The 24782-nt window shown below is 55.9% G+C and overlaps 1 protein-coding gene across 1 annotated transcript in view; it reads right to left on the reverse strand.

The window, feature by feature from the left end:
- EXD3 (exonuclease 3'-5' domain containing 3) overlaps nt 1–24782 on the reverse strand; it is a 288632-nt gene that overhangs the window by 36050 nt on the left and 227800 nt on the right.

Genomic DNA, 24782 nt, shown 5'->3' on the forward strand with positions numbered 1-24782 from the left:
CTCACAGGCAAGGGGCAAGGGAGCTGTGGGAGGGCTGCAGGCACAGAGCCACTGAAGCTCCCAGCACACGGGCTGCCACTGGTGCGCAGCACGAGCCCAAAACTGCCTGTGGGGGTGTCGGAGTGATGGGGCAGGATGGCCCTGGCTGGTCTGACGCAACCCCTTCACCAGGGAAGTGTCCATGCCCGAGCAGAACCACCTATCCCGTCCCTCCTGGCTGATATCTCCCACATGGGGACACTTGTTTTTCCCATGGAGATGCCCAGGAATCTCACAGAGGCAGCTGGGTAAAACCCACTTTAACTGTGAAATCAGACAAAAGGAAGCGATTAGCACTTGCTGTTGGATTGTTTTGCATGATTGCAGCAACCGAAAGGTTAATTATATCCATCCAAATTGAGTCTAACCCTATGAAAGTCACAAAACTCAGCCCAGCAAAACCTGACAGTCCATCTTAACACAGGCTGACACTCCCAGGCTGAATCCCCCTGCCAAAGCCTAAGCCTAAACCAAAGCCAAAGCCAGCCATCCCAGCACCAAGCCTTCCCTCACAGTTACTATTTCTAGCTGATCATAGAGTGACTTGGAGCACTTCTTTTTCCCCGGGATGCACAGCGCCGAGGTTGGCAGAGCTGTGTGAGGGACACATGGGTCAGCACCCACTGATGGGAAGGAGACTCTGATCCCCAGATGTCTCAGACAAATGCCTTAAAGACTCCAGCCAGAGGGATGTGGTGTTTTGGGACAAGGGGACAATTGCCCTTGGTCCTCTCCCGGCACTGGAATAAAGGAATAAACCCAGTCCCTGGCAGCACCTCCACAAGTGCCGTCTCCAGCAGTCCCTGCCCCATCATGGTCACCTAAAGGTGATGGAAGGCTCAGAGACGTGTCAGGGGCACCACTGGAGCACAGAGAGCTCAGGGCTGGAGCGGTCCAAGCATCCGGTGCTGTTTCACTCCAGACATCTGGATTTTACCTATTCAAACAAACTGACCGGGAGGATGGTGGACCATCAGGGCTGCTGCTGAGAGCACAGGAAACAGCTGCATTCCAACAGGCAGGACTAGGCTGGGACCCCGAGAGCCTGGGATGATGATGATTACACCAACCAAAAAAAGTCTCTTTCAGAACTAATTTTCTATGGATAACTCCAAGTGCAGCTCAACACATCGCAATCAGTGCCCACCTGGCTTCCCTCAGCAGGTCTGCAAGGGTTCCATGTCTGAAAGCATCCCATCTGCTCAGAGCAGGACAGCATCCCCCTCCCCATCCCCATTCTCATCCTTATCCTCATCTCCATTCTCATCATCCTCATCCCCATCCCTGTCCCCATCTCCATCCTCACTCTTGCCCCACATCCCTGCCTGCTCCCAGGCTCACCAGGAACACCCCATGCTGCCAAGTGCTGACTCAGTACTCGGGCACAAGCAGGCTGGGGGCAGTGGGACACAGCATGGTGGGTCCTTGGCCTCAGGCCTGCAGGAGCCAGGAAGGCATTCTGGACACGGCCAGGTGGTGACTTGCTCCCTCCACCCACCGGGAAGGACCCGGACCAGCCTGCGCTGAAAATCCGGCTTCTCGGAAACCATTCCCATTTTCTTCACGGCTCTTTGGAAAACCCTTGGCTGTTGCTCAGCCCCAGCAGAGCAGCACTGCCCCTCAGCTCGTGGACTCCCCAGTGACCTCCAGGAATACTTTTGCAGCTGCCCACACGGATTCCCAGCCTGCATCCTCAGCGGCAGAGCAGTCGTGTTCCCGCAGTACTCCGGCTGTACTTCCGCAGTACTCCCGCAGTACTTCCCGCAGTACTCCGGCTGCCCCCGTTCTCCGGAGTAATCCCAGCTTTTGTTTTCCGTTCCAATATCACAGGACGCAGCCAGAGGCCCTGGCAGAGGCAAATACATTTGTTGTCCCCCTCCATTTGCCTCCTTGCTCAGACACGAAGCCAGTGGATCCCACGTGGCTACAGCTGTTTAGATTGTTCACCTTGTTTGAGCCTTTGGGGGGGACTCTGGAGTCATCCCCATCCCAGTGGTCCCTGCATGGATCCCAGAGGAGAGGCTGCTGGAGCTTCAGCTCCCAACAAGCCTTCAGCAGCTGACTCAGGCTCCAGAGGAGGAACGAGGGCTGGAGCAAGACCCAGCCTTGGTGCTCAGCTCATTTTCTGACCGATGAAACGTGCAGAGCGCTGGCCCGGCCCAGGCAGCTTGCAGGGGTCAAGGTCACCTGCAGCTCCTCGCTGTGGGGTCGCAGGGCGAAAGGCGGGAGGCGGGATGCAGGGATTTTCCCAGCAGGCTCCGTCCCTGGCACGCCGCCTGTCCCCAGACGCTCTGCGGCGCTGCCGTGAGCCTCGGCGCCAGATGCGGAGCAGCTGAGCTTCACTGAGGGCTCCGGCAGCTTTGCTGCACACCCACAGCGCGTCACAGGGGAGCTTCCCGCGTGTCCCTGCCCTAAGCGAGACCAGAGCAAGAGCTGGACCCAGGGGCTGGTCAGCCCCAGCCCCAGCCCCTGCTCCCACCTCTCCCAGAGTCTCCAGGTGGAGATTAAAACCAGGTCAGCAACTAAGAGCCTGAGGATGAGGGGACGCCTGACCCATCAGCAGGTGTCCATGCGGGTGGGAGCTGACACCGCAGACACCCTGAGTCGCAGGCCTGGGTGGCTGTTTCCCAGCAGGAATTTTTGGCGTGATCCCGCCTCTGGGAAATTTCACTGATAGCACCAGGGCTGAGACAAACACCTCGCACAACCCCACCCAGCTGCGTGCTGGAGCACCCATCCTGCCCAGCCCCAGCAGGACAGCGTGAAGCAGAGCTCCCGGCCCTGCGGGCGATGCTCAGCTCTCGGGCACCCCTTGAGCATCTCTTTGCAACACGGAGCATCGCTGGGACCACTCTCCCTGCTCCAGGCTGGCTGGTCGGGTTCCCACGTACCGCCTTGACGTCACCCCGAGGGCGCAGGAGGGAAAGGGGGGGCCCTCAGTGCCTGACAATAGCGCTTTCCTTCCCCATCAATAGCAGCGAGAGACACGCTGGGCTGACACGGAACTGTGCACAACAAAAGCCAGTGTCCGAACAAATCTTCTCAGGAGCTGGGTCCCCCGGGTGACCTGGGGTTAGCCCGGACTTTTGCTCCCGCCCGGCCCTCCGGAGCAGGAATGTCCCTCCGTGCTGTGCCATGGCTGGTTCCCACGCTTCCAACCTGCTTTGCTATTTATCAGGAACCGGCCTCTAATCCCCTTTGTGAAGGCCTGATTCAAGCTCAGCACAATGTGGCAAAAAGGGAGGGGGTGGGCGGGAGATGAGGGAGGGGAAAACAGTCCCAGAGAATGAAAATCAAACCCTTTACCTTTCCCCCCCTCCCTGATGATGATTCCCTGGGGATTCTTTAGGCCACCACCCCTACAGACAGTGCCAGGATGCAGCAGGGGGCCCGGAGGCTCAGCTGGAAGGGGCTGGTGGTGGGATGGGTTGGTGTTTTAAGGGACAAGTATGCACTTATGTCCCCTCACAGGTAAATTCAACTTCAACGCTCGTTGCTTTCCATGACCCTCCTCCTGCCCTAGCTTCATCCATTGCCTCTGGTGATTGTGCTCCCACCAGGGATGGATGAAGGATGTCTATGGGGGAACAGGGAACGTGAATCCCCATTCCTTCCTGTTCCAGCCATCCCACCACAGCCTCTCCCTGCATCCCACTCTCTCCACAAACCCCCTTGGGGGGAATATCCTCATAGAATTCCCCAACCCTGCAGCAGGCAGAGCTGGGTGCAGGTGCCCTGTGCTGGGCTCCATCGTCCCCAGGGCCAAGACCTTTGGCTGACTCCTGTTTGCTTTAGGGGGGCTTCACAGGCCCTTTCCCCAGATAACGCTGGAACAAAACAGTTTCCAAAGGCTCCGCTACTTACAAATGAGGGGTTTCGAGCTTTTGTCCTCAATCCAATGCTGTTTTCTTTGCAAACAGCAGGGAAAAAAAGTAAAAGAAGAAGAGCCGACCCCGAATGCTAATCTTGTTAGGTTAAACTGTTCGCTAAACAGATGGAGGTGCAAGGCAATGGGATTTTTGTCTCTCTGAGGAAGGGGTTACATTTGCAGAGCACAGGGGTCATTCCGGGCAAAGTGGCAGCTTTGCTCTTTGTGTCGCGAGAGCAGAGAGAAAGCAAAGGGGCAAAACCGCTCCCGGCTGAACTGGTCCGATGGAAGTTAACTCTCTGTCAGGCTGGTGCTCTCACAGGGTACTCAGAGCCAGCGCAAGGCCAAGGCACCTCAAAAGGGACACGATGAGAAAGACCCCAGTGCCACAGCTCCTCGGCATTCCCTAAGAAAGATCATCCCAAAAGCCACCCTATGGCTCCTCCAGCACTCGGTCCATGTGGAGAGGATGCCTGGGATGGCAGCTCCCAGCTGACCATGTATGGGCTGTCGGCTGCCAGGCAGTTTTGTTCCCTAGGCTGTGAATGGAACCCCCCAATCCTATGGGAGACAGAAACTGTTTCAGCCTGAGGGTACAGCAGCAGCACCAGAGATGCTGATGGGGTTAGCGCTGTCGCTTCTGGTCAGGGTCAGGAGCTGAGGACTGTGGCACCCAGGACAGGCACTCTGGATTAACCCAGATCACTGACACTGTCCCCAAAGGGAGCTGGCAGAGCCCTGAAGAGACCTGCAGAGGGCTTGAAGTGGCACGGCCACCATCACCCCACAGCCCTACAATCCCTTCCCATGCTAGAACACCCCATGCCCTGGCCAGGCTGGGGGTGGCCCAGGCCTGGCAGGTACCAGCACCTGGACTGCATCCATCCTGCACCCTGCAGCACCCATGTGTGCCAGCAGTGAGGGGGCTTGCCCCAGGGGAGCGCACTAGCTGGGGGGACATTAGAATCCAGGGGGATGTGGGAAGGTGCTGGACTCAAGAGATGCTGGCCTGGGTGCTCCTGCCAGCCTGGGGTCTTGGTGCCTGTCCAGATATTTTACACCAGACTGGGAGCTAATACTAGCCAGGGTGCTATTTTCAACCTGTGTGCTAAGCCCAGACTGGGTGCTAATGGCAGTCCAGCTACTTAACATCAGTCTAGGTGCTAACTCCAGCTTGGATGCTTAAGGCCAGTCCAGGTGCTTAATGTCAGCATGAGTGGTGATGCCAACCTGAGTGCTACCACTACCATGGATGGTGATGCTGGCCTGGGTGCCTAAGGACAGTGCAGGTTGCTCAGCCCAGCTGGGGTGCTCCAGCCTTGCCCATGTGCTGTGAAACACCCCAGCTCAGTTCCATACCCCCCGAAGGTGCTGTTGGGACCCTGCTTCCCCAGTTACCTGTTGACATCTACCTGGTGACAAATGCTGGACAAGCAAATCCAGATCACTGCAGATCCAAGCCTCATCTTTCCTTGAGCTGTCTGTGGGAAGGAGAGGAAAGGCAGGGTCCCTGCAGGGAGCTCCAACCTGCTGAAGTTACCTTCCCCATCCTGCTGTCGCTGTGCTCCTCACTGGAGTGAGGGCCCATCTCTGACAACCCAGTGCTCACGCTGTGCTGCCAGGCAGCGGCTGCACCCGGTTCCCTGCCCTTCCTGCACGTGCATCCACATCCTCCTCCTGCCTTCACCCCGGTGTGTCACTGGGCTGCTCTGGGGGGCACCTGGGGCAAAGCATCAGCAGGAATGAACACACAGAAGGATGAAGTCCATCAAAAACCCAACAGCCCCGACAGGATCTGACAAACCGGAGCCAGAAACAAGGAACTGCCCTGAGGGGTCCACCACAAACAGGATCTGCTCCTGAATGGCAGGGGAAGATGTGGGAAGGAAAAGGAAGGAGGTCCTGAGCATAGTCAAGGAGAGGCCAGCCAGGGTGGCTGCTGGCTGAAGCCGGATGGATGTGAGGAGATCCCCTGTGGGCAGTGTGCCCAGCCTGATGCAGTGACCACGGAGGCAGAGGGCAAAGCCAGACAGCCCTGAGCACCCAGGAGCGCGCTCAGTTTTAGGCTGGACCCCAGAGGACTCTGCAATGGTGCCATGACGCAGGAAAACCGTGGGCTGGAGCTGCTGAGGTTGGCATCAACCTCGTCTGTTGTTTCAAACTGAAGGAAGGGGGCTGGCTGGGCTTCCTGGTGGGATGTGCTCCCCTGAGCGCTCAGCCTGGTTGAACATCGTGCAGAGCCAGAGCCCAACAAAAATCCCATGGGAACACTCAGGACAGCTCAGTCTCTGCACAAGCTGGATGCTTCCTGCCAGCATCCACAATGCACCGCCACAACCCATCCCTGGAGAACTCCTGTCTCTGCCCAGCCCAGCCCAATACCATCTTGTGACCCACAGCTGGGGCTTGCTGCGGGACGACGGTCCCCTTCTATCGCTCAGCCCTGACCTCTTGGCAGGGAACTGCACAGCCACGGGGCCACGGTGGGCTGGGAGGACACTGCACACCAACATAAAACCCTCCAGAGAGGTTTACATGGTCCTGGCTGGATGAGCTGCTCCCATCTCCCTGCCCAGTCCCTGCAGATGGACCACCAGATTCCTCCCTCTGGCTCCATCCTCCCTGAACCACCACAGTGGGTCCTGCAGGAGCTGCCCGCAGGAGCTGGAGCAGGGGCTTGGGAGCTGCTCGGCTCCGTGCTCCAGCACTGGGGGCCACAGCCCACATGACCCCATGAAGCGCGTGGGGGCTGCAGGCACTGGCTTTGCTGTCGCAATGCGAACACGTTCTCCGCAGGCGCTTTCCCAGCCCCTGCCCCGTGCTGCGCCGGCGGGGCCGCAGCGTGCTCCAGGCAGGGAGCTGCTGGGGCTGTGTCCCGGTCAGAGTCCCCCCCACCCCCGGCACTCAAAACAAACAGGAGATGTGAAAACCAGCGTCCAGAAACACGTGCGAAGAAGGAAACAAAGAGCTGAAGTGGCTGCAGTGCCTGGGGCTTGGCTGGGGGCCCTACGACTGCGGCAGCAAATGAGTAAGTCCTGGTGTTTGGAATTTGCCACCTTGGTGCACGGGACAGCAGGGTCCCATAGGCCAGTGAAGGGACAAAAGGGAAGAGGAGTGAGTGCTGTATGGCAGGAGCTCATACCTTGTGGCACCCAAATGCAGGGGTTGCTCCATCAGCTGTGCCAACCCACATGCTGGGGGCTGGAATCTAGTGCCGCAGTGGAGCGAGCCGCAGTGCTGCCTATCCCGGTGGGAGTGAGCCTGCGGTCAGGAACGTGTGAATTCACACATAAGCCTGCGGTCAGGAACACGTGTGAATTCACACCACGGCTGCAGCACTGAAACCCTGCCATCAGCAAAAGCCAAATGGTAAAATGTGCCCTGCGGCTCCCATGGCAGCAAGGTTTGCTACAGGAGCTGGTGCTGGTGTCCCGTGGTGGGCACCACTGCTCCTCCAGCTCCTGTGTTTATGCCATGGGCAGAAATAACCAATTTCCCCTTTCTCTCCCCATTGCACCCATGGAAGCAGCCTGACAGAGGGCATGGGGAGCACGGGGACGTGTGCTCACCTGCCTGACACCCCAGCTCAGCTCTGCCCTGATTCCCCACTGCCCTGTGCACAGCAGAGGTCAGGAGTTTGGTGTTCAGCTGCATCCTGCCCACAGGACTCCTCCTTGTCTGTGGAGAGCAAGAGACACCAGCCAAGGCCAACTCTCCCCATCAGCATTTAGGAACATCAGGGACCAAGCTCCTCTCCAACCACTGCCGTGGTGAACAGCCCAGGTAAAGCACCCAACATCTCGAAGCGTCCAGGAAGGGGAGATGAACCTTCCTGAAGTGCAGAGCTGTCAAGGGGCTGGTTCCCTGCAGGGAGGGCCCATGCTGGCACCATGCTGCCGAGCAGAGCTGACAAGGGTGCTGACATCTGCCGGCCACCGCTGTGGGTTCTGGGGGGCAGCTGGACACAACGGAGCACAGGGGCTTCTATGGGGTGCCACAGACCCTGTGCACGTAGCTCACACAAGCCCAGTACATGTGTTTCCTGCTCCCCAGTGCCTTCAGACCCACTATTCATATCACATTACTTTTACACGTTTTTCCAGCCACAAGCATTCTGCATCCACTTTGAAGCTGGGATGCACAATCAGGCAGGAAAGGGGAAATTTATGCTCCAGGAGCAGCCTTCAAAGCTCCAGGCTATCAAAGGCTTATAGGAAATGGTCCTGGAGGGGGTTTGAGGTGGGCCCACCACAGAATGAGAGTCAGCCCAGCATTCAGAGGCACCATGGGCACAGGATCAGTGTTGAGCTTGTTTCTGGGCTCTTTTTCCAGTTTCTCTTTCACTCAGTACAAGCTGTCAGAGGCTTTGGAGACGATGGACTTGGGAGCAAACCACGTGTGGTTTCTCCCACACAGTAAATGTCGATTCCTCCATTACCTTTAACAAGCAGAGCACCAACTGCTTCCCTGAGCTGGCAAAAGAGAATCTCGTGTCTTTAAAACATCTATTTTGTTCTCATTTTCCCAGAGGAGAAAGGAGAAGTGAGGAGCCTCCCGTGCCAGACAGCGCCATAAACATCTCCTGCTACGCTGCAAAGTCTGAAAGGAAAATACCATTACTGGAGCCCCTGGGGACATCATGAGTACTGGGGCCAAAGCTGCTGTCCTGGGAAGCTGTGATGCCCAGCTCTGAAAGCCAGGGCTGAGGTCTCCTGAGGACATGAGTCCAGGGAAGGTGATTGGTGAGAACCTTCTGGCTCAGTGGTCTTGAATGCAATTCATACCTGAGCATCCGTGTGCTTCGCAAGTGGTACCCAGTGATGTTTGCACCCCTGCAGCCTGTACCAGTCCTGCTGACCCACATCCCAGCACAGCACCTCCCATGTACAGGAGGCCCAAAGCTCCCTGGGGTTCATGTCCAGTGCCTCCAGGGCAGCCATTCCATGCTTGATGATGCCAAGGCTCCATCAAGGGATGGGAGCTAAGGGGTTCCTAGGGGTGGAACCCCATCGGGACCACCCCACTGCCCTCTGCCAGGCTCCACCAAGGCCAGCTCACCAGTGCTCACCAGCACCACAGTGGGAACCTCTCTGTGACCATCCTATGCATGGCCACAGCCTCTTGCTCAGCCTCCATGTCCGCATGGAGACCAGCTGCCCTGTAACCCCCTCACAGGTATGGGCTGTGGTCGGGTCCCCTGAAGCCTTTCCTTCTCCAGGGTGATCTAGATGTGGGATGCCAAAGTTTTCGTGACACATCAGGGGATCCTTAAAGAGGGCTGGAAAAGGCTGCAGATTGACAGGGTGACCATCTCATTGCAAACAGACTGAAGAAGAGGGGGATACCCAATGAGTCCAAACCAGAGGAGACTGTCTGGAAAATAAGGTGAGAAATCCTTATGTGCTGTGAGCAACCTTCATCTGTCATGTAAAAAGTTTGTTGGGTGGGAAAAATGCTTTTGTCAGAAGAGAGAAATACGGGAAAGACCCTTCTGAAATTAGAAATCACATTGGTGACTATAAACATTTCAGGGGGGTCAACAAATGAAACACCCAAGTTCTGCACAACCCAACCTACAAAATCTCCTTGTGAGCCTGAGCAGGAAGAAAACCTCTGTGTTGCTGTGCCCCCCACAGCCTGAAGCCCAGTTTCCAGCTCTGGCACTATTAACCTGCTCTGTGGACACACTAATGGAGATAAAGTGGTCCTGGATGACAATCACAGCCTGGGGCATTCTCTAACGGAATGAATCAACTAAAACAGCTTCTGCTATTGCCAAGGAAAGGGCTTCGCTCCACATTTTGTGACTTACAGAAGCCCATAACCCCCAGATAATTTCAGCTCCATCAGTTTTGCATTGACTTTTCCACTTTATCACAGGGAGGGTACCACATGGACATACATGCACCAGCGATCGTGGGCGGTTTTACTTTGAGGAGGCTGACAGCACTCGGGCAAGGATGGGATTTTTCTGTACAGGGTCAGATCTTCCCCACAGGAGCCAAAAGAGCATTCTGATGAATTTATACTCCTACATCCCAGCACTGAGAAGCCTTTCCCCGGGGTGGAGAACTGGACCCTACAAAGCTGACTGTACTCGGACATCTCAGCTGAGGCACATTAAGGACATTTTAAATACCCATTTACCGAATTCCCAGCCCTGGTTCCCTATGAACATCATCATCAGGCAGACAGAGCTCCCACAAGCTCTGCAAAGCAACCAAATGCACCAGCACACAGAGGTAGGAGCTCATGGATGTGATGGAGAAGTGGCTGACACAGCAACCTGTGTGGGAATGGCATGCTCTTTACCCAGCCTACAAACCATTCCCTCCTCCGTCACAGACCCAACTTTTCACCTTGGAACAGGGCATTTAAGGCGCTTCCTGGCCACGGCTGGGGAGTGACAAACATGTAGTTTGACTGCCCTGCAATAGTCCCTGGTTTGTCCAAGCTGGGTCACTTGTGCTCACTCATGGTGGTGGGTCCTGCAGTCCTGCTGCATTGTGCTCCCTTCGAGGTGTCCCCTCCCAGGGAGAGCTGTGGACACTGGTGGTGTGAACAGCTGCAGCAGCACTCTCTGATGCCCAAATTCCACCCTCAGTGTCTTGACAAGACCCAAGAGTAATGCCAAAGACTTTGCTAGAGTCATTCCCACATGGGCTGAAGCACACCGGGCAGTGAGGATGGGTAATGGAACAATGAGAAGGGACAGCAGTGGGGATGGGGTCTGTGCTGCCCGATGTGACCACAAACTGTCATGGGCAGCTATGGGAGAAGTGTCGGTTTTGCTTTGAAGCAGTTTCTCTCCATGCAGCCAGCTGGGGCATTTTTCACAGTGATGATTTTTAAGTTTTTCACCTTATTTTAGAGCTGGTTCAAACCCAAGATGGGTTTCCCAGGATTCTTGGGGCAGAGATGGTAAAACCCATCATTCTTAGCTGTGAAACCTGGCTGAAAGACTAAGAATTGAAATGAATGCCTCTCTGGGGGTTTCCCCCTACAGTGTATCTTGGGATATTAGAGCAAACCCCGTCCCATAGGCAGAGCAAGGAGGGACTAGGAAGGGCATGAGGGCTACTGGCCCTCCAGGAGCATTCCCTCCCAACAGACCCAGCTTAGGCTGTCCAGCCCTGCTTGAGATCAGAGTTAATACCCTCCTTAGCGCCATCAGGGACGTTTGTTGGCCCCATTCCCCAACACCCACAGCCACAGGCAGGCACAAGCCTTTGCTATGGTCCTTTAATCCCACCGGGTCCCCCAAAACAAGCGGGTGAGGGCTGGGGGATGTCTCACTGTGACCCAGCTGCCCTGTTCCCCATGGGAGGGGACCTCCAGGACCCCCCATCACACACCATAGGGCAAAACCCAGCCAGCCCAGAGACACCCTCTGGTTGCTGCTGCCTTTTACCCAGTGCTCCAAATGTTCCCAGAGCAGCGATGAGGGGGCTCCAAGCGCAGAGCTCTCCCCAGCCATGGATGCCCCCCAGCAGGCAGGCTCCCTGCCTGGATAAGGGCAGAAACCAGCCGAAAACAAACAAACAGCTGGAGTTAATGGGGCGGCAGTTATTTTTGGCCTAGAGGGAGTTCACACACTCTGTTGTTTTAGTAAATAACTGTAAATGGAGCTTGTGGTGCAGGGAGCGGGCTGGGAACCAGCTCCCTCCGGGCGGCGGGGAAGAGCCGTGTCTTGTCGCACTGGTGCTAACAGGAAGCCCAGTGCCTCACCTCCCTTCACACCTCTCTGTACTCACACTTTTATTGTCGCCACATCCTTCAGCAGCCACATCAGAGGGAAGCCGAGGGGGCAGGGCTGGGGCAGGCAGCATCTCGCCGTGGGAAGGCGGCTCTGGGGCTCGTCACCCCGGCGGCGGTGGGGCAGAGCCCAGCAGCCCCACGTCCAACATGGGCAGAACTTGTCTCAAGTTGCCACCGTGACATGGACAAGGCAAAGCCAGTCTGTCATTGCCGGATGTTGGCTGGGATGGGGTGAGGGGATGCGGGACAGGCTCTGGACCCAACCACCATTGCACCCAGTGCTGACGAGGGCTCGCTGCTCTCCCGCCTCCCCCCCACCTTTGCAGCAACACGGGTCAGGCTGCGGCTGATGAGCCCACAACAGTGTCTGCATCCCCCGGGGTGGGGTTAAGAGGCCTTAGGAAAAGGCTGTTTTCGATGGAGATGCATCCTGCAGGAGGGCCAGGACCGCCTCACAGCCCAGCCTGGAGCCCTCGAATGGGCTGAGATGCAAACCCACATTTTCTGTACTGTTTTTTTCTTTTTGGTTTTGAAAGAGTGATTCCACTCCCGGGTGCCTGGGAGAAGGACGCCAGGTACCTTCAGAGGACTTCAGTGCCACTGGTTGAATTGGCTTGACTCCACGAAACAAGGCTTTTCACAGGCAGAAAGCACAACCCATCAGGAAAACACACATAAACCCAAGTGATGCATCATCTCAGTAAGGGAAAGATGGTCAGAACCCCCCCGCACGGCCTGTAATCTGAGCAATAAAACTTGACAATAAAAGACAGCTGCAGCCACCCCAGCAGGAGCAGGGACGGGGGACACAGGGTGGCATCAGGCTCACATCTGAACTCCTGCTCTGCTGTCAGCTCACACCAGGCTACTGGTGACGCGTGCCTGGAGAGCTGCTCCCTGAGCCCAGGGCAGCAACACGAGGGGAGCTGGGGGAGGCAGCCCCAGGCCAGAAGCTGCACTGATGGCCCCGTGCCCGCAGCGCGGAGCTGGGCTCCCACTGACGGAGCCACGGCACGGGAACCTCCATCTGGAGAGGGACAGAAGAGCCTCGGGTGGTTGAGGAGAGGCCGGGTTTAGACAAAACTAAAATCAGACAAAATCGCTGACATTTCAGCAGGGAATGAGCAAAAATAACCCGGCTTTCACAGAACCCCCGACTGGTTTGGGTTGGAAGGGACTTTAAAGGTCATCCAGTTCCAATCCCTTGCCACAGGCAGGGACCCCTTCCACTAGAGCAGCTTGCTCCAAGCCCCTGTGTCCAACCTGGCCTTGAACACTGCCAGGGATGGGGCAGCCACAGCTTCTCTGGGCACCCTGTGCCAGCGCCTCAGCACCCTCACAGGGAAGAGCTTCTGCCTAAGAGCTCATCTCAGTCTCCCCTCGGGCAGGTTACAGCCATTCCCCTTGGCCTGTCCCTACAGGCCCTTACCCAAAGCCCCTCTCCAGGTTTCTTGGATCATCTCATATACAGCATCCAGATGCCAAAGCTCAGGATGTTTTCACCCAATGACTGTTACATTTTGGATCCAGCTCAGTAGCTGAAAGCAGGTAACAATGCCGTGAGCTGGGACAATTAAAGCCCTTCGGAAATCTCACTGTGAAAGCCACCCAAATGGTCCACAGCCCCAGGGCTGGTGGCAAGATGCTGCAGGGTTCATGCCCTGCAAGGCACCACCCCATCTCCTCTGTACCCTGCGGGGTGAGACCAGCAGAGTGGTTCCATTTCGTGGTGCTGGAGCACAAGGATGCTTGTCCCTCCTGCAGCATCCCAGGGTGAAGGATCCAGCTGAGGGTCCTTATCAAGCCCAGCCAGGCCCACATGTGGGCCCCCAGGTAGCCTGGGGCTGCACCATCCTTGCCAAGCAACCCCTGAGCCAAAGCAGCCACCAATTAATTGCTTGATCCCCAGTGAGTCCCCAGGAGCTGCTGCTGTGACTGGCGCTTGTCAGGCTCCCAGCCCATGGTACCTGCACACTGGGACACCGGGGGGCCACCCAGCCCCATGCCCAAAAGCAGGAGGGTGGCTTGGTTAAGCAGGAAAGACCTCCTGAACTTGGGACCACCAGTTACTCCTGGTCCCTGTGTCACCAGGAGACCCCAGTGAGGATAACGTCTTGCTGCAATGAGCACAGCTGAGGAACTGTGCCAGCATCCCCCATCCCAGTTCCTACCAGGGCTCCCAGGGACGGCAGAGAGTAGGAACAGGGCCGAGGAGGGCTGGACGTGGATGCAGGAAGTGCAGAACATCACACCACCTCCGGAACCAACCCTGCATTTCAAGGATTCCAGGAATTTTGCCAGTGGGGAAATGCCCGCATGTGCAAAACCAAAGCTCTGGATGGAAAGGCCTCTTCCCTCTGTACTTCCTTCGGCCACCCCAAGCACGGCCAAGGCAGGTCCCATCCCTGGCCCTTTGGTGGGCAAACCCCTGCATGCACCCAGTGCAGGGGGCCTGATGGCTGCAAAGACGCTCATCTTGCGCTCAAAACCTCGTGCATTGCCAGCAAAAGGCATTTGCAGCAGCTCGGGCCAAGCCGCAGTGTCTGTACAGCCCTGGCTTGGTGACATTCCTGGAGCCACGAGATGAGCGCAGACAGTCCCACACCAGTCCCAGTGGCTTCATCTGCCTCCTGGCAAGGATGTGCCGTCCCTGATTGCTGCTATGGGGAACGGAGGGTCACTGCTGCTGGATGAGCTCGTCAAACTTCGGTTCTATCTGCAGCACAAATCCTGAAAACAGTGTTTGTAGACCCATAAAAGACTTCCCTGGGGGGAGATAAGAGCTGAAGACAACTGGCCTTAATGATGTTGGAGGGATTTATGGGATCACCTTACAAGAATTTATTGGAGGGCTTTTTAATGAGCAAATAATTAGTAGATTTATCTGCTTTTAGCTGCCTTGCTGTTTTATGGCCTTACTGAAATGGCTTTCTAGGGTGTTTAATAATGTCTGGTTCTGCCTTGCTTCCCGGGGTCCAACCAGCATCACCTGCCCTGGGCACTGTGAGCTCTGTGGGAGCTGGAGGGAAGGGCTGGGAGGGCCCCCCTTGTTTTTAAGGACAAATCATGCAGAAAAGGAGCAGAAAAGGAGAAATACGCAGGTGGTGAAAGGCAGGGCTCTGAAAAATGCCTGTGCAGCCATGGGGAAGTGCAAAGCCATGGAAGGAGTAACAGGACAGCAACTCCCTGCATCCTGGTGAAGGAAAGGGCTCCAGCAGCCTCTCAATTTTAAAGATCTGGGGAGAAAAATCAGCTGCAGGACAGTCTGTGAGTCCAGAAACCTGGAGAGGGGCTTTGGCCAAGGGCCTGTAGGGACAGGCCAAGGGGAATGGCTTTAACCTGCCCGAGGGGAGACTGAGATGAGCTCTTAGGCAGAAGCTCTTCCCTGGGAGGGCGCTGAGGCGCTGGCACAGGGTGCCCAGAGAAGCTGTGGCTGCCCCATCCCTGGCAGTGCTCAAGGCCAGGTTGGACACAGGGGCTTGGAGCAAGCTGCTCTAGTGGAAGCAGTCCCTGCCTGTGGCAGGGGTTGGAGCTGGATGAGCTTTAAGGTCCCTTCCAGTCCAAACCAGGCTGGGATTCAATGGTGGCACAGGCAGGGCCAGGCATTCTGCAGGAGCAGCAGCACTTCCCCAGGAGAGCAGCACATCCTTCCCATCCATTTCCCTGAGCGTGCCCAGCTCCTGCCAGGAAAATGTCCCTTCCAGATGCTTGTTCCAAGAGATTCCCTTCCCCAGGCAGCTGCCAGCACCCCACACTGCCAGAACAGCCCCTGCATCCCCTCCCAGACCACAGCTCCCTGAGGTCCCCACAGCAACGGGGGACTTCAGCCGCAGCACTTAAGCCCCTCTGCAGAGCACCCAGGTCCCTGCACCACATCCTGGCTGCACTGACCTGTAATGTGTGGGGTTTGTTCATCAAGAGGTTTGGGGGGAGAGAGGCTCTCTGTGGCTGTTGTTATGTGAAACAATTCTCCTTTTGACTCTGTAACTGTTGTACTCTGTAGGTAATGGGGGGGGCTCAGTTGTGTTGTTGTGCGGGACTGTGAGAGAGAAAAGGGGGCTGGGTGGCTCGAAGTGGTGTCTTGTTGCAACGCTTGAGGGGAGGGGGCTGCGGCGGTGAGGAGGCTGCCAGTGGACGCTTCTCGAAGCCTCTGGGAGCTTCTCGAAACTTCCCGAAACTTCTCGGTAATGAGACCGCTGCAACAAAGGGAACCAATGGGGAAGAGCCACGTCAACATCCGAGTGAGGAGGGGCGACAGGATTGGCCGGGGCCTTGAACCAGAGAAGATAAAGGACCGCCTCCCAGGGACCGCGTGTGCGCGTCTTGGGCGGAGCGGGGGAGTCCCCTGCGCACCCAGCGCTGTTTTATCTGCTATCGCTTACTCAGGTTAATAAAATCTATACTTTAAACCAAAATTGGCTACAATATTGATAACAGACCCAGGTCCCTTTTGGGGAGAGGAGCCTGAAAGCTCAGTTCAGTGAAATGAGCCCCAGCAGGCTCAGACAAGAGCCACACAGGGCTGGACTCTGCACCGGCTTCCATGGGGAGGGTGGGCTCCAGGCAAGAACCAGCCCATGGGGAAGCAGGGTCTGGCACCCCGGGGCTGGCAGGACGTTGGCTCATGGCTCATTATGGAGAGGAAAGAGGCTGTGCAGCAGCCACGTGTCTGGGAAAAGCCAACTGGAGCATCCCCGGGAAGGCTGGGGAGTGGGAGACGCTGCCCTGCGTGGGAGCAGCCCCTGGACGATGCGGTGGCACAAAGCTATCAGGAGGGTAACGAACAGCCCAGGAAGGGGTTATGGGGGAATCTGCTTGTGGGAAAAGTAAAACCCAGAGCACTGTGTGCCAGAAAGAGCCAGTGGCGGCCAGGGTCACGCTGTGCTCCAGCCCCCGGCCCCGAAGGGGATGTTCATTCGTGGTCAGAGACCTTTCTGGGAGCTGACAGCATCAGCCCACAGCCCTGAGCAGACCCACAGTGCGACCTGCGGGGGGAATTGTGGCCTTTTCCTGAGGTTTAGGGCTCCCAGAGGAACCGCTACAGCAGCAGCAGCGGTGCCACGGCTCCTGCAGCCCTTCATCGAGGAGAGGAATGAGCAGCTGGTGACACGCTGCTCGAGCAGGCAGGCTCCCACAAAGCCAGCCTCCGTTTCTCACCTCCTCAGTTGTTCAGTGAAAGGAAACTTCATTTCCAGAGCTGGGCTGTCCTTCAGTTTGTTTGACTGCAGTGTGAGCACTGCCAGTCTCCAGGAAAATTCCACTACCTCATCCCATTACAGAGCATCATGTGAACTATATATATGAACAATGTTCACGCACTTTCATACAATAGGGCCTGAGTGATATAATAGCCAGGGAAGGGGATTTTCTAACAGTCCCCACCCTCAGCACCCAGAACCTGCCGCTTCCCCCCAGCACGGTCCAGGCTCCAGCAGAGCCCGTTTTCCTCAGGACAGAGCATCCTGTGTGCAGATCCTGCCAGCGAAGGGTGGCTGGGAAGGAAACAGCCCCTAAGTTCACGGGGTCTGTGAGAGGAGCTGGGGCCGGAGCTGCACATGCTGTGTTCATAGTGGTTTGTGCTGCTAATTGGGCACAGGCTGCCAATCTGGGCTTATTCCAGCGGAAAAAGATCTTTTTCCTCCTTGACAAGTCAAAGGTTGGACACTCTAAAGCCTCTACAATGACTTAAAGCTTTTGACATTGTTGCACTTAAAAGCCTGGCTGTGGTGGGATTCTGCAGTTCATTAAGAGGCAGAGGACCAGGCTTGGCCCAACCGGCCCCATCCCACCGCTCTGCTCCCTCCTGCTGTGAAATTCCCTCTGGCTTAAAAATTCCCAGAACAGAAGGGTTTGTCCCAGTCCTGCTCCACCTCTGCTGCCAGACCCAGCCCAGGCCCAGCCTGCATGGCTCTGCTTGGTCTTTCTTGATATTCAGAGTCACAGCATCCCAGACTGGTTTGGGTTGGAAGGGACCGAGAAGCTCGTGGGTCCCTGCAGCGCTGGGGACTGTGCTCCACAAGATGCTGCCAGGAGCTATGGGACACGGTGGGGATGCTGCCTGGGGGAGAGCAACCCCCATGGAGCTGACTTCTCACAGGGGAGCCCATCCTGAAGCCCGGGCATTCTCCTATGGACATGGGAGCTTCTGGGAAAACCGATGCTGATGAGTCTTTGCTGCACTGTGAGAATCAGCCTCGTTGCCTCCATGGTTTTTATATGCAGTCCTGCAGATAAGAAACCCAGGGTCTTGTGGGAAAGGGGAAGACCTTATCTCCCATCCCAAGCCACTTCTGCCACAGCCTTGGGTTGTTTTTCCCCACTGGTCCCCAACAATACATGATTCAAGTCGGCAGAGAGGGCTTTGTGCTGCTGCTCAATGCCCCAGCCTCAGTGCAGCCCTTCTGGAAGCACCACTGAGTCCCTAAATTGCTCCAAGGGATTTAGTTTCTCACCAGGATAAACCTATAGCTACATCCCCAGGGTCCTCCAGAAGTATGGCAGATACCACAGGCTGCTGGCAGGAGCTCTCTGCTCAAGTCAGCCCCATACCACTGGCACAGGTCGCCCAGAGGTGATGGATGCCCCACTCCTGGAGACATTCCAGGCCAGGCTGGATGTGGTTCTGGGCAACCCGATCTAGTTAAAGATGTCCTTGCTCACTGCAGGGGGCTGAACTAGAGGGGCTTTGAAGGTCCCTTCCAATCCAAACCATTCTGTGATTCCATGATTCATCGGGGGGCAGGACCTGGGTGTAGCCATGATTCCCCTTACACCTTATGTATGACAAGCCAGCTTTCCTGCAGTTCCCTTCAGCCCGTCAGCGAGATGCTGCTGTGTGCAGGTGATGGAGACATCTCGGCTTGCATCTGGCCATTACCAACAGCAATGGAGATGGAGCCGCTGGGGAAGGAGACAGCAAGAAAGCCCTGACCCGGGTGAGGAGAGGAGAAGGGGACTAAAGGGAGGGATCATCAGTGAGAAAACTGAGGGTCATCCTCGGGGAGAAAGAACTGCGGCCATGGCGCTGGAGCCGCTGCCCCTCCTGCCCCGTCCCAGCTCCCGGCGGCGGCACCTCCTTTGTGCCTCCCGTGACCCGGGCATTGCGAGCGTGGGAACGGGGCCGAGCGGGTCCCGGCACTGCCGTGGCCTCGCGCTCACAAAGGCCAGGGCAGGTCTGGGGGAAGGAAGGCAGCGAGAGGCGGCTCCTGCTGTGGGTGCGGGGCTGCGGCGGCCGCTCTGCCTCCTGCTCGCTCCTGCTTGGGTCTCTGGAGCACCCCACGGTGCTGCAAGGCCACAGGCAGAGCCGGCTCGCGGGGCCGCGCACACACTGCGGTGACACGACACTGGTCACCTCCCATCACCTCTGCTGGCGTGGCAAATGCTCCTCACGTGCAGCACATGTGGTGGCTGGACCACGCTGTGTGCGTCAGAGCACGGCGCTGTCACTGAGCAAACCTGGTGCATCACAGGGCACCGAGTCCAGCTTTGGTAACGACCAGCTGGGGCATCCAGTGAGGTGGGTCATGATGCTCCTCGCTGTGGTGGTGATACTGAGCCTGGGAGAGGTACAGAGTCCCAACATGGGTATTTCATTCTCACCCACTGGGCTCTTGAAGCCTCAAGGACACAATACATCCCCCCAAGGCCTCCCTCTTCTCCCCCTCTCTTCAGGCCAAGGAGCTGCGGCAGGAGCCAGGTCCCACCAGTGTTCCTCCAGTCCTTGAGGATCCACCACTGCCTGGCCCTCCCAGACACCTTCCTCATGGGGAGGAGAGCCCGTTCCTGCCTCCTTGTCTCCTCCTGGCACACATGCCATGGGGCAGCTCTGTTCCACCAACCACCACTGGTTTAGAGGCTCCTGCCACAGCTGCCCTCCAGCAGATGGATCACCCCAGCATTCTTCCAGGGGCACATCCTGGCTGCGGGGACCGTGCAGAGGGAGCATCAGCTCCCAGGAAGTGTCGGAAAGCCAGGCCCATGATTAATGACTAATTGGGAAATGTCTGTCATGGTTATCCCAACAATTCTGGTGAGAAAGGCTCCTTACCTTAGGAAAAAAGGGACGTTGGCTCCCACCCGCCACTGTGGGAAACTCCAACTTTCATAAACACAAGGAGTCTTGGGTTTGTGCACCAGTTTTTATTTTTAAATCAGCCAAAGCCAACTGAATGGTGTCACAGAGTAACTGGGCTTGTGGGGCTGGAGGGGCTGGGAGCAGGCACCAGGCATGCTGCTCTGCTGGGAGGGACACCCCCTCTCCCGGTCCAGCTGCATCCCCCCTTGCCTCAAGCTCCTCCTTACAACACAGCAACAGCCCAAACCCATCACAAATCTGCCACTAAAACAGTAAAATGAGGCACAAAGGCACGGAAGGGGACTGGTGCTATTTCATCTGCTGCTAACCCTTCTTGGACTCAGTGTCGATTTACAGCAAAACCCAAGGCACAAGCAATGCCAGCACAGGAGTCAGTGCCCTGGCTGGACAGCTGAGTGTTTAATCTCATATTGCAATTAAATAGAATCATTGTTAACCAGCCCCTAAGATATTCAATATAGATAGAGGTTAAGAAGTAAAATATTAGTTTCAAAATTTGCCTAAAAACATTCCCAAACACCACAATGCTGCTCCTTAATGAACAGGTATTAAAGTTCAGCTCTAAGGCTATTAGCCTGCATACTCCTCCTTATGCTTTCCAATAACTCCCATTAACTTCAGGAGCTCAGCTCAAAGGATTAGGAAACAGATTAGCTGAAGGCTGCAGCATGGGAAGTGCTCTGACACTGAGCTGTGCTGTCATATGGATAAGCACAGGATCCTCCTGGGTTCATCAGTGACATGAGGACTTCTCCAGTCATAGCAGTGAATACTTTCCAGCTACATCAACCAAAGCCCACTCGATTCTTCTCAAGTGATCAGTGAGCACTGGTGGTACCATGCAAGTAAGAACTCAAGGAATTCATATTGCCCTGACAAACCAAGTAACCAGAAAGAAAATGTACCATGCAACTGGGGTTTCAAAGCATGTGCTAGATGGGGGTTTGGGGATACCACTCTGTCCCCCAGCCCCCACGACAGCTCATGAATGTGGGCCCCACGTTCTGGGATGATCCAGTTTAGCACTTGCTGAGGCTGAGACCTGGCTCTCGGCTCTTCCTCCTCCTCCTCCATGCCTGTCCCCAGGAGGGACATCAAGCCAGTACTTGGGTCAGGCTATCAGCATGGGCTCCTCTAGCTCATTAAGCGCAGAGCTGGAAGAAATCAGTAACAGTACTGAGCAGTGAGGACAGAGCAGGAGCCTGCTTCCCCCTTCCTGAAAATCCCTGGGTTTTCTTTTACACTGCTGACTCCACAGAAAGCACCTTCCCCAGAGAAAGACACAGAAGTGTGCCCAACACCTACACTGTGAGTCCTCACAGCAGAGCCACCGTCCCTTTGGGTGCTAGCGTCCCAAACACACCCAACTGAGCACATGGTCCTGGGTGCCACCAGGTCACCCACAGCTGGCAGCAAATCCGCAAGCATCAGCATGGCTCTCATGTCCCTTAGGAGAGCTGTGATGATGCTCTTGGAAACCACGAGCTCTCTATTTACTTCATCTCATATATGGTGACTAATTCCATCATCCAAAGAGCTGACGATGATGAAAACAAGTGGAATCATCAGGAAGGAAATTAAAAATAGCCCTCATGTGGCACTGTGTCAAATGGTCATGTTTAGATTTTCATTTTATTTTTTTATTCCAACTTTCTTTGATAAAATATTTTCCCATGCTGAATACACTTGGAACGTCCCCTCCATCATGGCATTCCTGATGCATGAGCCAGGCTGTCACAGATCCTTATGCCAGAGCTGTATTCCCTCTGCTCCATGATTCTCACTCCCACATCCACACCTTTGGGACCTGGAAGTCATTAATCATCACTCAAAAGCCAGGAAGGTACCTCTGAAGGCAGAAATGCCATCTTGGACACGGCAAGGAAAGGAAACAGACTGACAGCCAGCACAAGACAGGACCACATCTCTGCTTGGCTCCTGTGCTGGGCAGCAGTAGGGGAGATTTTCAGCAGGGAGATTTTCTCGGCCATGAGACTCAATCTTGGTAGAAAAGGGATGTTCTGTCATCCGACGCTCATGGGTGAAAACTCAGCAGTGACCTGGGGGTCCATCCCACCTGGCCACGCTGGAGATGCCGGCAGCTGCGCTCAGCACTGGCTCTGGCAGAAGGGAACAGGGTGATTTGACTCACTCAAAGCAGTTGCTCCTTGAGGCTTAAATAAATCCTACCCCAGTGGTCACTGGTGTTGCAGAGGACAAGGACAGCCCCCATGCTGCAACCAGGCCACCGAGACCCAACTGGCCACCAGGCATGAACGCTCCTGTCCTGGGTTCAGCAGTAGCAGTCATGTTTCTCCTTCTTGGTAGCTGGTGCAGTGCAGTGTTTTGACTTTTGGCCTGGGAACAGAGCTGATAGCGATGTTTTGGTTTGGCCAAGGACTTTGTGAGCCTCATGCTCTGCCAGGGAGGAGGGGAGGCCAGGAGGAAGCAGAGACAGGACACCTGACCCAAACTGACCAAAGAGGTATTCCATACCACAGCACGTCATGCCCAGGAGGTAACTGGGAGTTAGCCGGAAGGGCTGGGAGACTGCAGGGTTGGAGGAGGTATCGGTCAGAGCTTGGTCGGGCTGGGGGGGGCGAGTTATCGGTCGGCTGGTGGTGAGATGATGTATTCTCTTCCCTTGTTATTTCCTTTATCATCATTATCATTGGTGGTAGCAGTAGTGATTTGTGTTATACCTTAGTTACTAAACTGTTCTTATCTCAACCCGTGGGAGTTGCATTCTTTTGATTCTCCTCTCCATCCCTCCGAGAGCAGGGGGAGGGCAAGAAAAGGGGGGGAAGTGAGCGAACAAATTACCTGACTGGGTTTAAACCAGGACAGTTCTTTTTGGCGCCCAACGTGGGGCACGAAGGGTTGAGATAACGACAGATCTGACCAGATTAATAGTCACTCATCACAATGACGATTTATTGGCTCTCAGAGTTGTTTCTCTTGATCTCACAGCTTCAGAATGTTGTAACTTAGAGCCGGTATTTGCTGTATTAGTGTTTATCAAGTGTGGGGCCTGGGCTAAGGTTCTTGTCTCACTGTGCTTTATGGCAATGGCTTGTAACACGGGTGGGCTCCAGCAGCAGGGCGGGACGGACGTGGCCGTGGACTTGTACCTGGCCGTCCGGCTGCTCTTCACCGTCCTGGCCCTCACCCTACTCTCCATCTTCGTGAGGCTGCGGGGAACTGAGGGGGAGCGGCCCCGGGAGCCGGCGGCTGCTGAAGCGGCCCGGGAGAGCGGCCCCGGGCACCAAGCGGCGGCGGGAGCGGGGCCGGAGGCCATGAGGGGACGGCTGCCGGTGGAGGAGGTCGGGGCGGTCGAGGAGCAGAAGGAAGCGGCTGCCGAGCAGCGGGAGAAGGCGGTGGAGGAGCCGAGCCCCGCGGCCGAGCCCAGCCCCGCGGCCGAGCCCAGCCCTACGACGGCCGAGAGCCTTTCCCGGAAGCCGCCCGCCGAGCCCCAGGAGGATGCAGGAGACCACGCAGCATTTCCCAGCAAGGCAGAGGAGGAAGAGCTGGACTCAGGAAAAGAGAAGCCGGTGGTGGGAGAGCCGGGAGGCACAGCAGCTACAGCAGCCCCAGTGACAAGTACAGCAGCATCAACTGAGAGTTCTGAAGGTTTTGAATGGCCTTTGGGTATCCTTGGGACCTGCCTGCTGATTGTGATGGGGATCAGCATGTTGGCACACACACAGGCTGTGTTCTACCCACAACCATTTTGTCTGATCTCAAAAGTTAAGCAGAGTCAGGTTTGGGTCTTGTCTGGGGTTAGACGACGATGCAGGGGGACCAAGAGATTTTCCCCAAGGCTGGACAGTCATGAGTGGCAGGGTGTGTGGGACAGTATGGGCAAGTATCTAGTCCACTGGGCCCCTCCAGTGCTTTGGAAGCATCGGAGATGGAAGGCAGCTGTGTGGAGTCCCCAGCAACAAGCTGCAGAAACTGCTGAAGGGGACAGTGAATTATTTTGAGCCTGGTGGGCCCTTGGCACTTCAGGCCATCAGAGCAGAGATGCAACATAGAGATGGACTCATGATCGAGGGGTGGACTTAGCAATGGACACTATTGCCCAGGTTATTCACAAGTGTGAACACTGCACACAGTCTCTCCTGCTCTGAAAGACTGTTACAAGAGATGGAGCCTGGCATCATGGACCAGATGGACGCAGCAGCTTTATAGCTACTGGTCCATGCACTAAGATGAGAGTGATGGTATATTGAAAATGTGGGATCTGAGCATGACGTGAATGGTATGGAATAAGGGGTGGATAATGTCCTGGGTTCAGCAGTAGCAGTCATGTTTCTCCTCCTTGGTAGCTGGTGCAGTGCAGTGTTTTGTCTTTCGGCCTGGGAACAGAGCTGATAGAGATGTTTTGGTTTGGCCAAGGACTTTGTGAGCCTCATGCTCTGCCAGGGAGGAGGGGAGGCCAGGAGGAAGCAGAGACAGGACACCTGACCCAAACTGACCAAAGAGGTATTCCATACCACAGCACGTCATGCCCAGGATGTAACTGGGAGTTAGCCGGAAGGGCTGGGGGACTGCGGGGTTGGAGGAGGTATCGGTCGGAGCTTGGTTGGGCTGGGGGGGGCGAGTTATCGGTCGGCTGGTGGTGAGATGATGTATTCTCTTCCCTTGTTATTTCCTTTATCATCATTATCATTGGTGGTAGCAGTAGTGATCTGTGTTATACCTTAGTTACTAAACTGTTCTTATCTCAACCCGTGGGAGTTGCATTCTTTTCGGTTCTCCTCTCCGTCCCTCCGAGAGCAGGGGGAGGGCAAGAAAAGGGGGGGAAGTGAGCGAACGAATTACCTGACTGGGTTTAAACCACGACAACTCCCCATCAACCTGATCTGGTTGAAGGTGTCCCTGCTCATCACAGGGGGTTGGAGTAGATGAGCTTTGAAGGTCCTTTCCAACCCAAACCATTCTGTGATTCTGATTCTATAACTTCCCTACTTCCAAGTTCTGCATTCCTTGGAAATACCATAACCAAAGTGACAGTGTGAT

This window comes from Pezoporus flaviventris, unplaced genomic scaffold (assembly GCF_033815535.1).
Source record: "Pezoporus flaviventris isolate CSIRO_AGI_PZ_B2104156 unplaced genomic scaffold, CSIRO_AGI_Pfla_v1 ptg000154l, whole genome shotgun sequence".
Lineage (NCBI taxonomy): Eukaryota > Metazoa > Chordata > Aves > Psittaciformes > Psittacidae > Pezoporus > Pezoporus flaviventris.